We start from the raw sequence: 9213 nt of genomic DNA on the forward strand, positions 1-9213 counted from the left end.
AGTCCATTGATGTAGAGATTGATCCAAAGAAAAACAGACTTGTGGCAGTATGAAACGTGGGGCAGGTGCAAAGGGACTGTGAGCAGGAAATCTGAAAACACTGATCTTTGGAATAAAACTTTCTGCCAAGTGTATTGGGATCTGTTGAAGTTGCAAACAAACTTGGGCTTGTCATAAAACGCACAAAAAGAGGAAGGGATGGGCCGTGAAGGAGAGGGTGGGGAAGTGATCTTGTGCCAAATGTGGGGGTATGTGCCCCTGCTGCATGCGAGTGTGGTGCATGTTGTGTGCATTGTGGTGTGTGGTGCATGTTGTGTGCATATGTATGTGTGGTGTACTGTGTGTGGTGTCTGTGTATGTGACTATTACACTTGAATTTTTATTGTCTGAGGCACAGTGCTAGGAACTTTATGCATGGCCTCACTCCACCCTCACTTCCACAGTCTGAGGCAGGTGATACTTCTTTTTTCCAGATGGGAAAATTGAGAGTCAGAGAGAATGAAAACTGTTTCAAGCAAAGCTGCTAATGTTGATCAATGAGCTAAGGGGTGCAGAGCCATACCTGGCTAGCCCCCAAGCCCATGCTAAACCATTCAGCCATCTCTGCACTTGAAGGCTGGAAGCCTGAGGTTGGGCCTCAGCCCTGCTCGTTACTGGCCTTGGGTCCTTGTACAGATCCTTATGGCCCTCCCTTTGACAGCCACTGTGAAGATGAAATGGGATGGTGGTGTAACAGCGCTTTGTGAGTGGGAATAGACTTGGCTGTGGTGTTGTACCATTCCGGTTAAGCATATGAAGTGGTCCCCTGGGCCCGGTCTGGAATTTAGATGGGTTCAGTGAGTAGATTCTCTGGGGGACAGAGCTGCTTACTAATGCTCTCCATGTCAAAACACCATTGAAAATGTGAGCCACTGCTGAGCCCGTGCCTCTGGATACAGCTCTTTGAAAACTTCCTCTGGAAGTACCCAGTTCTTTGCAGCACCCCTCCCCTTTCTGCTCTCTGTTTGGCTGCAGTGTATCTCCGAGTGCCAGCAGAAACCCCAGATTTGCCCAAGGAAATGTGGCCCGAGCCAAACTTGGATTATTACCACTGCGGCCTCTGCGGGGATCCCAGGCTGCTGAGCATCACCCAGTTAGTCAGACTCTACGAGAGGGGTGGGCAACCTTTTTGTGAGTGCGTGCCAAAACCAGCAAAATCTCTGACTCAAAATTCTTCTGCGTGCCAACCCTAATTTTTTGAGAACATGTTACGCCTACTTGATATCTCTTAAGGGGTATGTATGTGAAGAAGCTTGAAGACATAATAAAATTCATTCGAGTGACAAAAACACAGTATATGATGATGAAAATAGATTTATTTTTTAATGTATACATGTACATTAGAGATTCACAAGCATATTAGGATGAAAACATGGAGAGTAATGCTGTTGCGAAGTTTTTTAAACAGAAAACATTTTCTGGAATGACATTCCAAGTCCTCAATAGGACTTTTCGTTTTTGACACTTCCCTCTGATACTCCTGTCTCTAATCGCTTTTTTTCAATGTTTTCCAAGTCAACTCTAAGGTCAATAAATTTCTGCTTCCAAATTGAGCTACTCTGAAATTCAATCAACTGCATTTCAAAGTCGGCCATGGCTATCCATGAAAACATTTGTAAGTTTAGTTCCTCCAGTTTCATGCTGTCTGGAAACCTCATGGAGTTTGCTGTCTCTTCCCAGTTCTCTGAATTTCGCAAATCTTGAGAAGAACTGCTCAATAGTTGACTCGATGATTTTTAAAAACAGCTTTTGAAGGCTTTGAAAGTCTGTTTGTCATCTTTTGGGAGGTCTTTGATGTGCCTCTTGAGATTTGGGAAATATCTAAATCTCTCACCATCCACATCCCTCTTAAAGACTTCCAGTTTCTTTTCAAAAGCCTTTATGTAACCAAACACAACATCAAGTGTCTTGCTAGTTCCTTGTAATTTAACATTTAAGTCATTCAAATGTTCACAAAAATTGTAAATGGAAGATTATAAGAGAGGGTTTCGCGTGCCAGCGAAAGTTACTGGTGTGTCATGTTTGGCACGTGTGCCAGGGATTGCCCACCCCTGCTCTAGGAACTGGCCTGGTTGTTCCTTCCCAGTGAATCTATAACAGCATAGATTCTGGATATGGAAGAGCCATCAAGAAATAACTTGTTTTCTTGGACTGAATAGAATGGTAGGCTGTGTACCTATTTTATATTCAAGAAAGCTGAAGTCCTCCGATCCCAAGTTGGGATTTTATCCCCACCTTATTTTTTGAGAAATAATTGACATACATCACTGTGTACATTTAAGGTGTATAACACGATTTTTTTAAATGGTGAAATGATTCCCACAATAGGTTCAGCTAACTTCTGAGCTTGGTTTAGGAAGAAGTCGGCACACACACTCATTTGGTCTGGTAACTGGGGTGGGAATGAAGCAAGCTAGTGCTGTTGTTCTTTTTGCGTGTGTGCCTGGCCAATGTGAGGAGAAGGCTGTGTCCTGTGATGGGCATGGGCAGTGAGTGGGTAGCGGGGGCTCAATCATCTGCCCAGAGCTGCTGAGAAAAGTTGCTCCCTCGGCCTCTCTCTTCAGTTTCTTTGATGAAAGTGGAAAACTTCTGATTGTTAAATGGAAGCTGTGGGTGTTGAAAATAAAAAAGCTTTGCTTGAAATGCAGGTCTTCCTGAAGGCCCGTGGGGCTGAGAAGGGCAGTGGAAAAAAATGTTTGTCTCACAGTCACCCGTTTTGCATACAGTACAATGTCCTGGGAGGGAAGGCTGACAGGGGGGAAAATCAAGCTTTGTGTTTACTCAGAACCTTCTGCGCAGTTGAGATTTCCAGGTCAGTTTGCTTCTCTGGCAGCTGCTGGGCCTGATTTCACTTCTTTCCCTGGGCACTCCTCCACTCACAGACTGCAGCGGTTTCTTGACCACTGCCCCCGTGCATTAAACTTCTCTCTGTGCCACGCTGTTCCAGAAGCTAGCCTGGCCACATCCATGTGCTTACAGGCTGCTTTCTTCTTTCTGTTCGGCCACCCAACATACCAATGGAGAGAGTCTTGGAAAACTGTCTCGTTGTGTGGTTCTCAAATCCTTTCTGGAGGTGTAAGTGCAGGGCGTGAAACTGTAGGAAAGCAGAGGTTCTCTGGAGAGGTGGATGGGACACAGGGGAGGGCTGAGCCCAGCTGCTTGTTTTACCTGCTAATGGCCTGGGGTCTGTCAAAGATGGGACATCATTTGAAAACTTGTGATTTAGCTCAAAACACTCATTGCTCAAATCGGAAAACTGAGACAAATGAATGGAAATGACTTGTGGGAGTTCACATGGGGAGGGTAGAGATAAGCTTAGAAGTCCCTGTGCTCATTTTCATCCCTTCTCTGCTAATGTTCCAGTAGCACCCAGGTTTCTCCCCATGTTCTCCTCACCTTTCCCTGCACCCTTCCCGTCCCTCCAGGCCCTGCCAGCCTGCCTCCCCTCCTCCAGGAAGGCCTGTCCAGATCTCTCCAGTCCACCAACATGCTCTCTCCAGAACTCTGTCTCCATGCCACCTAACATGGCATCTAATGATCTACTAATTGCCTTGACGTACGCCTATCAAATGTGTGAACACATGTGAATTTTGTCTTCCCCATCAGATGAGATCCCTGGAGGAAGCCTGCACTTTCTCAGCCTTCTTCTGATTCCTTGCATCCCACCCTGCATGACTTGGCACTGGGCCTAGGTATGAGCCACCCTCAGTCAATGCTGTGTTCATTTATGGAAAGAAAAAGTTCTGGAAGGTTGGCTTATACAAAGGAATTGCATGATGGCATATTTGCCTCTTCTTAGCTGTCCCCCATTTCCCTGTCCTTCTCTAGATGGCTCACCTGGCCCCTCAAGAGTGACCACCAGCCTCTTTTTACCCTATAATTAGTGGTGAGGTGAGGCTGCAGCTTCTGAGACTCAGTGGGCAAAAAGAACTAATTGCTTATTCCCATTTTCAAAAAGAGGAACGAGTTCTAGAACACCCCATCACCACCACCACCACTAGTGCTTCCCCATAGAAGGACTATGAGAGCACTAGCATGTAGACCAGTGGTTCCCAAAGTGTGGTCCCTGAACCAGCAGTAGCAAAACTTGGGGCACTGAAAATTCTTGGGCTCCACCCAAGAATCAAAACTCAGGCTGGGGTCCAGCAATTTGTATTTTAACAAGCATCTCAGGGAGTTTTGATTCCTGAAACCCTTCAGAAATCACTAGTTTAAGGAAATGACCAGTCTATTCTAGGATGAACTTTCAAGGGATTTTCTGGTCTAGACTGTGGCCTTTGGGTAGGTGAATGCCTACTTCTGTCCTATAGATGAGAAAACTGATGCATTGAGAGGTTATTGTCTAGGGTCATGCATCTGGGGAATGTTAACATGAAGACTCATTTCTCTGCCCTTGATTGAACCTTCTTTCCAACCTCAAATATGGCTGTGAAAATACTGTTGCTTATGCAGATGGAGATATATTTGTAATATGCACTGGAAGTTCTCTTATGGTGATCATTGCCTGTGGTAGGAAGATATATCTAAAACTGTTGGTATATGTGAGAGAAGGATAAACTTCCCCAGGGTATTTTCAAGCAATAAAATATACAATGACACTGATTACTGAGGAGGGAGGGTCCTGTCCCAGGAGCTGAGAGCCCTCTGGTTCACTGGGGTTACCTTGAATAGATTGGACATTGGAGTTGGCCAGAGTGATACTCACTGAGAAGATGCAGCGAGTACAGACACAGTGGGGGAAGGTTTAGAGCAGGTCACAAAACTGGTCACTGGCCAGATCCAGCCTGGCACTCTTTTATAAATAAAAATGTATAGTAATGCAGTCTTGTCCCTTCACTTACTCATCATCTATGGCTGAGTTTGCACTACAACGGCAGCACTGAGTAGCTGCAACAGAGCCCTCGTGGCCCACAAGGTCTAAAATATTACTAGTTAGCTCTTTACAGAAAAAGTTTGCTGACCCCTGGTTTAGGGTATTAAAATAAACTCAAGACAGGATAACAAAGAAGGGATTTGGAGAATAGAAGAGAAATGTGTTTCCTGACTCTTCTACAAAATCTTATATTTACATTGCTAGCTCATGCCTTCCTGGGAGAATATTCATTTTTGGAATTCACCAATTGTAGAGGAGTCAGATGTCCTGATTGGTGCATGCCAAAAATAGAGGACATGGGGGCTGGGAGAGAGATGTGGAAGAAGCCATCTGGAAAATAGACATGATATATTTTCAGTTTTGGATATATATGTGTGTTTATAAGTAATACATAATACACATATACATATCCATGAATATATGCATATATATTAATTATAAAATACATATACACATACTTATATATGTTATTACTGCCGACTCAAAAAATGTTTACATAAATACACAAATTTATAAGAACTGAAGCCATAAGACAAAGACAAAGGTAGGAGCCAGGATATAAAGGTAGAGAGAAAGTGGAGAGAGTGAATGGATTAAGAAACCCTGGCTGATGACAGTCTCAGCAGCTAAGCACAACATGTATACCTCTGAGCTTCCTGGTAACCAAGGCAAAGAAGAAAACACATTGGGTTGCATAACTCTCTTTGATCGTAAGAAGCATATGAGTTCAAAAGGAGAAATGGATCCTTTGCTTGCTGTATAGGTGCTTTGAAATATACCTTTTCTGAAATGGCAAATGATTGTAATCGATGAATTTAAAGCATGCCCCTGAAATGAATTGGGATAAGAGCTAACCTTAAAGATTGGAAATATTGAAGTATGTCCAAAGAAATGTAGTTTTATAATTTTCAATGATCCAGAACTAATGATAAACAAATACTAGGAAAGTGGGAGATTCAAGAACTAAAATAGACCATCACTTCCTTGACTTCTCTGGGCTTCCAGTAGAATTGAAGAACTAGAAAATACATAAATTAGATGGTTTTGAAGAACTCCACTGTCTTTCAAAGAAGAGAAATGAGTCTACTTTCTGCAAAGCTAAAGTGAGGTCCTTTCCTATCAGTAAAAATATAGTTAAGTTGGGAGACAGGGTGATGTGTTTTATGCTACAATGTCCATCGGGCATTTGAGAGCTTATTGCGCACTGTCAGTATAACAATGGATGCAACAGATACATTCCTGCCTTTGTAAAGCTTATAATTGGATGAGATGGGCAATTAAATAGATAATTATATCATGATTGATATCAATAACAGAATTCAGGGCGTCATATGTGCACAGTGGGAAAACTCAAGCTGATCTGTCATTCTCAAGGTGAACTCTTTGACCTCTACACCAGGTTAATGAGTAAAAATCCCCCAGGGCGGGTGGCGGGGGGGCGGTGGTCAATTGGGGAAAAAGGAGACATATGTAAAACTTGAGACAATAAAAAAATAAAAATAAATCCCCCTGGACACCACTAGGTATTTTCGCTTCTTTCCACTTTAAAACCTTCCAGGACCTCCCCTTGCCTATGGAACCCAGTCACGTTTCTTTGTGAGTCCGCCCTGGTCTTCTCCTAAGGTACTTTTTCAGCCTCTCATTCCACTCAACGCCCCCCTCCACTCCAGGTGCACTGTTTATTTGGGTGCGCTTCCCTGCGAATCCCCTCACTGACTCTGTTTTGTTTTGTGCAGACAGCACCCTCACCACATCAAATGCCCTTCCTTACAGCTCTTGCTCTGATAAATCAACACTTTTTTTTAGGTTGCTATTCAAATATTGTCTCTTCTCTGAGCTTCCACCCCGAATGTTCAGTAAGAAATATGTTCTTTTTTTTTTCTCTATAGGGTTCCATAGCATACTTCTATCTCCAGTCAATCATGATGAAAGTAATAGTAATTATTTTATGATCACAACCATCACCTACATTTAGTGAGCTCATATTGTGTGTCACCCACATTATGTTCATCTTCACACTTGCTTTTTACAGTTATCCCGTGAGTGTTATGATTCCCATCTGGCAGGTAAGGAAGCTGAGGCTTGGAGCTGCCAAATAGCTTTTCTGAGGTCTTACTGTTATGCACTGATGGAGCCTGGCTGTAGAGCAAGTTGCTGCAACCACTGTGCAACTATATCACCTGCATTCTAGGTGGCTATCTGGTGCCTGTCTCTCCAGCTATACTGCAGGCACCTTGAGCACACAGCGTGTCCCTTCAGTAAATGGCTAGCAGGTATCTGCACCCAGCAGGCTCCCAATAAAAGATTAAACTGTACACCTACATAATAAAACTAATGAGATACATATATTGGAGGAAACACCATTTGTTTAAAGACTTAACAAAATTTATTTTCATAAATGAGGTCTAAACATGAGCCTGTCCCAGAAAAGAGATCCCAGGCCTGATCCTCTCCCCAACCCCTTTCCTCTGGCTGCCTTCCAACCTCCAAATTCCCTTCTCTCCCTACTCCAATCCTTGCCTCTAAGTATATGGGCACATATGTCTTGAAGTAAAAGCAGATAGTAACTGTGGCCCATAGATGACTAAGGCAATTGGTGTCTTCTTAGAATGGTGCCTGAAATATAATTGATGAGCAAAGAATTAGATGATCAAATATTATATGAGAGAGAGAGAGAGAGAGAGAGAGAGAGAGAGAGAGAGAATGTCAAATGGCTCATTTCTCTGGTTATGTTAGGTTTATTGTCTGTATTGAGAGCAGATGTTGACATAAAAAGATGTCCTAAAATGTTGTTTACTGATTTTAGTAAAACCAGGAAGTGACCTTTTCTTTTCTCTTTAAAGTGGGCCAACTCTCCCCACCCCCCCGCCCCAACCAATTTCTGTGAAATTTGAAGTTCTATGGGTCTTGGTTTTGTAGCAAAACTTTATCCCTTGAATAAAGGATTTCAAATTGAATAGGTGCTTTTGCTGTGCATGCCACACATTTTCAGTTGTGAAGGTACAAGTAGAGGAGGAAATATGTGAACCACAAGAATGCACCCCTTCATTTTGCGTGGTTATTATTTTTTACTGGGAAGGAGAATTAAAAAGTCCCAACTTAACTCTGCTTTCTTAGTATCAAAGATCTCTCTTGCAAAGAAAGGGGAGATTAGCAGACAGAAAATGCCTAAATGTGAGCACCTGTCTGCAGAGGGGATAATCAAGGAGGGGGAAATACAGAAAGTGCTAAGAAATGAAAAAAGAAAAGCGTAGTACAGCATCTTTCTGGGAAATTTTTCCTCAGTGAAGCTACAGTAGTCCCCCCCCCCCACCCCTTATTCACAGGGATACATTCCATGATCCCCAGTGGATGCCTAAAACTGTGGATAGTACCAGACCCTACAAATTTTGTTTTTTCCCCCTACACATTCATACCTACAATAAAGTTTATCAGTTAGGCACAGTAAAAGATGAACAACCATAACTAATAATAAAAATAGAACAATTATAATAATATACTGTAATAAAAGTTCTGCAAATGTGGTCTCTCTCTCTCTCAAAATATCAAGTGTACTGTACTCACTCTTCTTGTGATGATGTGAGGTAATACAATGCCTGCATGATGAGGTGAGGTGAATGATGTAGGCATTGCAATGTAGCAGTAGGCTACTACTGGCCTTCTGACCATACGTCTTGTCAGGTGGAGGATCATCTACTCTGGGTGATCCTGGATTATCAAGCCATAACGATGTCCACGGCTGGATGTCAGGAACAGATGATGTCCATGTTGGGGAAATGTGATTTAATTTTTGAACCACATTTGATCACGGGGAATTGAAAGTGTGGAGAACAAAATCGTGGCTCAAGGGAAACTGTTGTATAGATGGGAATGGATGTTTGGAGAAGTGTTCGGAGGAGTGACTTGGAGACACAGACCTGATTTCACAGTCTCTCTCCTTCCTTCTACTCAGAACAGACGTTTACTGAGCACTCACAGTAAGAGAGGTATTTCTAACCTTTGGGAGGGGATCGACTTAGTTACCCTACGTCTCAGTTGCTTTCAGTGGTAATATGACAAATTTGTTTTCACTTCTAGCATGGGTAAAAGATTGATGATGTGCTTAAAACACCTTATCTCTTGGTACATAGTGGGTACTTGTTTTACATTTGTTGTAAGGACTTGAGTCTTTGGTTGACTTTAAGTGTCAGATACCAATTTAGCTAAATAAACTATTGGGTACATATCTAGGCAGTGAAATTCCCCATTATTACTAGTCAAATCACCAAAATGTCCATTCCCCTTTTCTTTCCCTCTTTCAA

The 9213-nt window shown here is 42.7% G+C and overlaps 1 long non-coding RNA gene across 1 annotated transcript in view; it reads left to right on the plus strand.

The window, feature by feature from the left end:
- Positions 1–9213, plus strand: part of LOC107184520 — a 21730-nt gene that overhangs the window by 7961 nt on the left and 4556 nt on the right. Inside the window, exon 2 of the long non-coding RNA XR_001515370.1 lies at positions 2574–2577. This is a non-coding gene — a long non-coding RNA (uncharacterized LOC107184520). The remainder of the gene's footprint in view (positions 1–2573; positions 2578–9213) is intronic.

This window comes from Myotis davidii, unplaced genomic scaffold, assembly GCF_000327345.1.
Source record: "Myotis davidii unplaced genomic scaffold, ASM32734v1 scaffold866, whole genome shotgun sequence".
Taxonomy (NCBI): Eukaryota; Metazoa; Chordata; class Mammalia; order Chiroptera; family Vespertilionidae; genus Myotis; species Myotis davidii.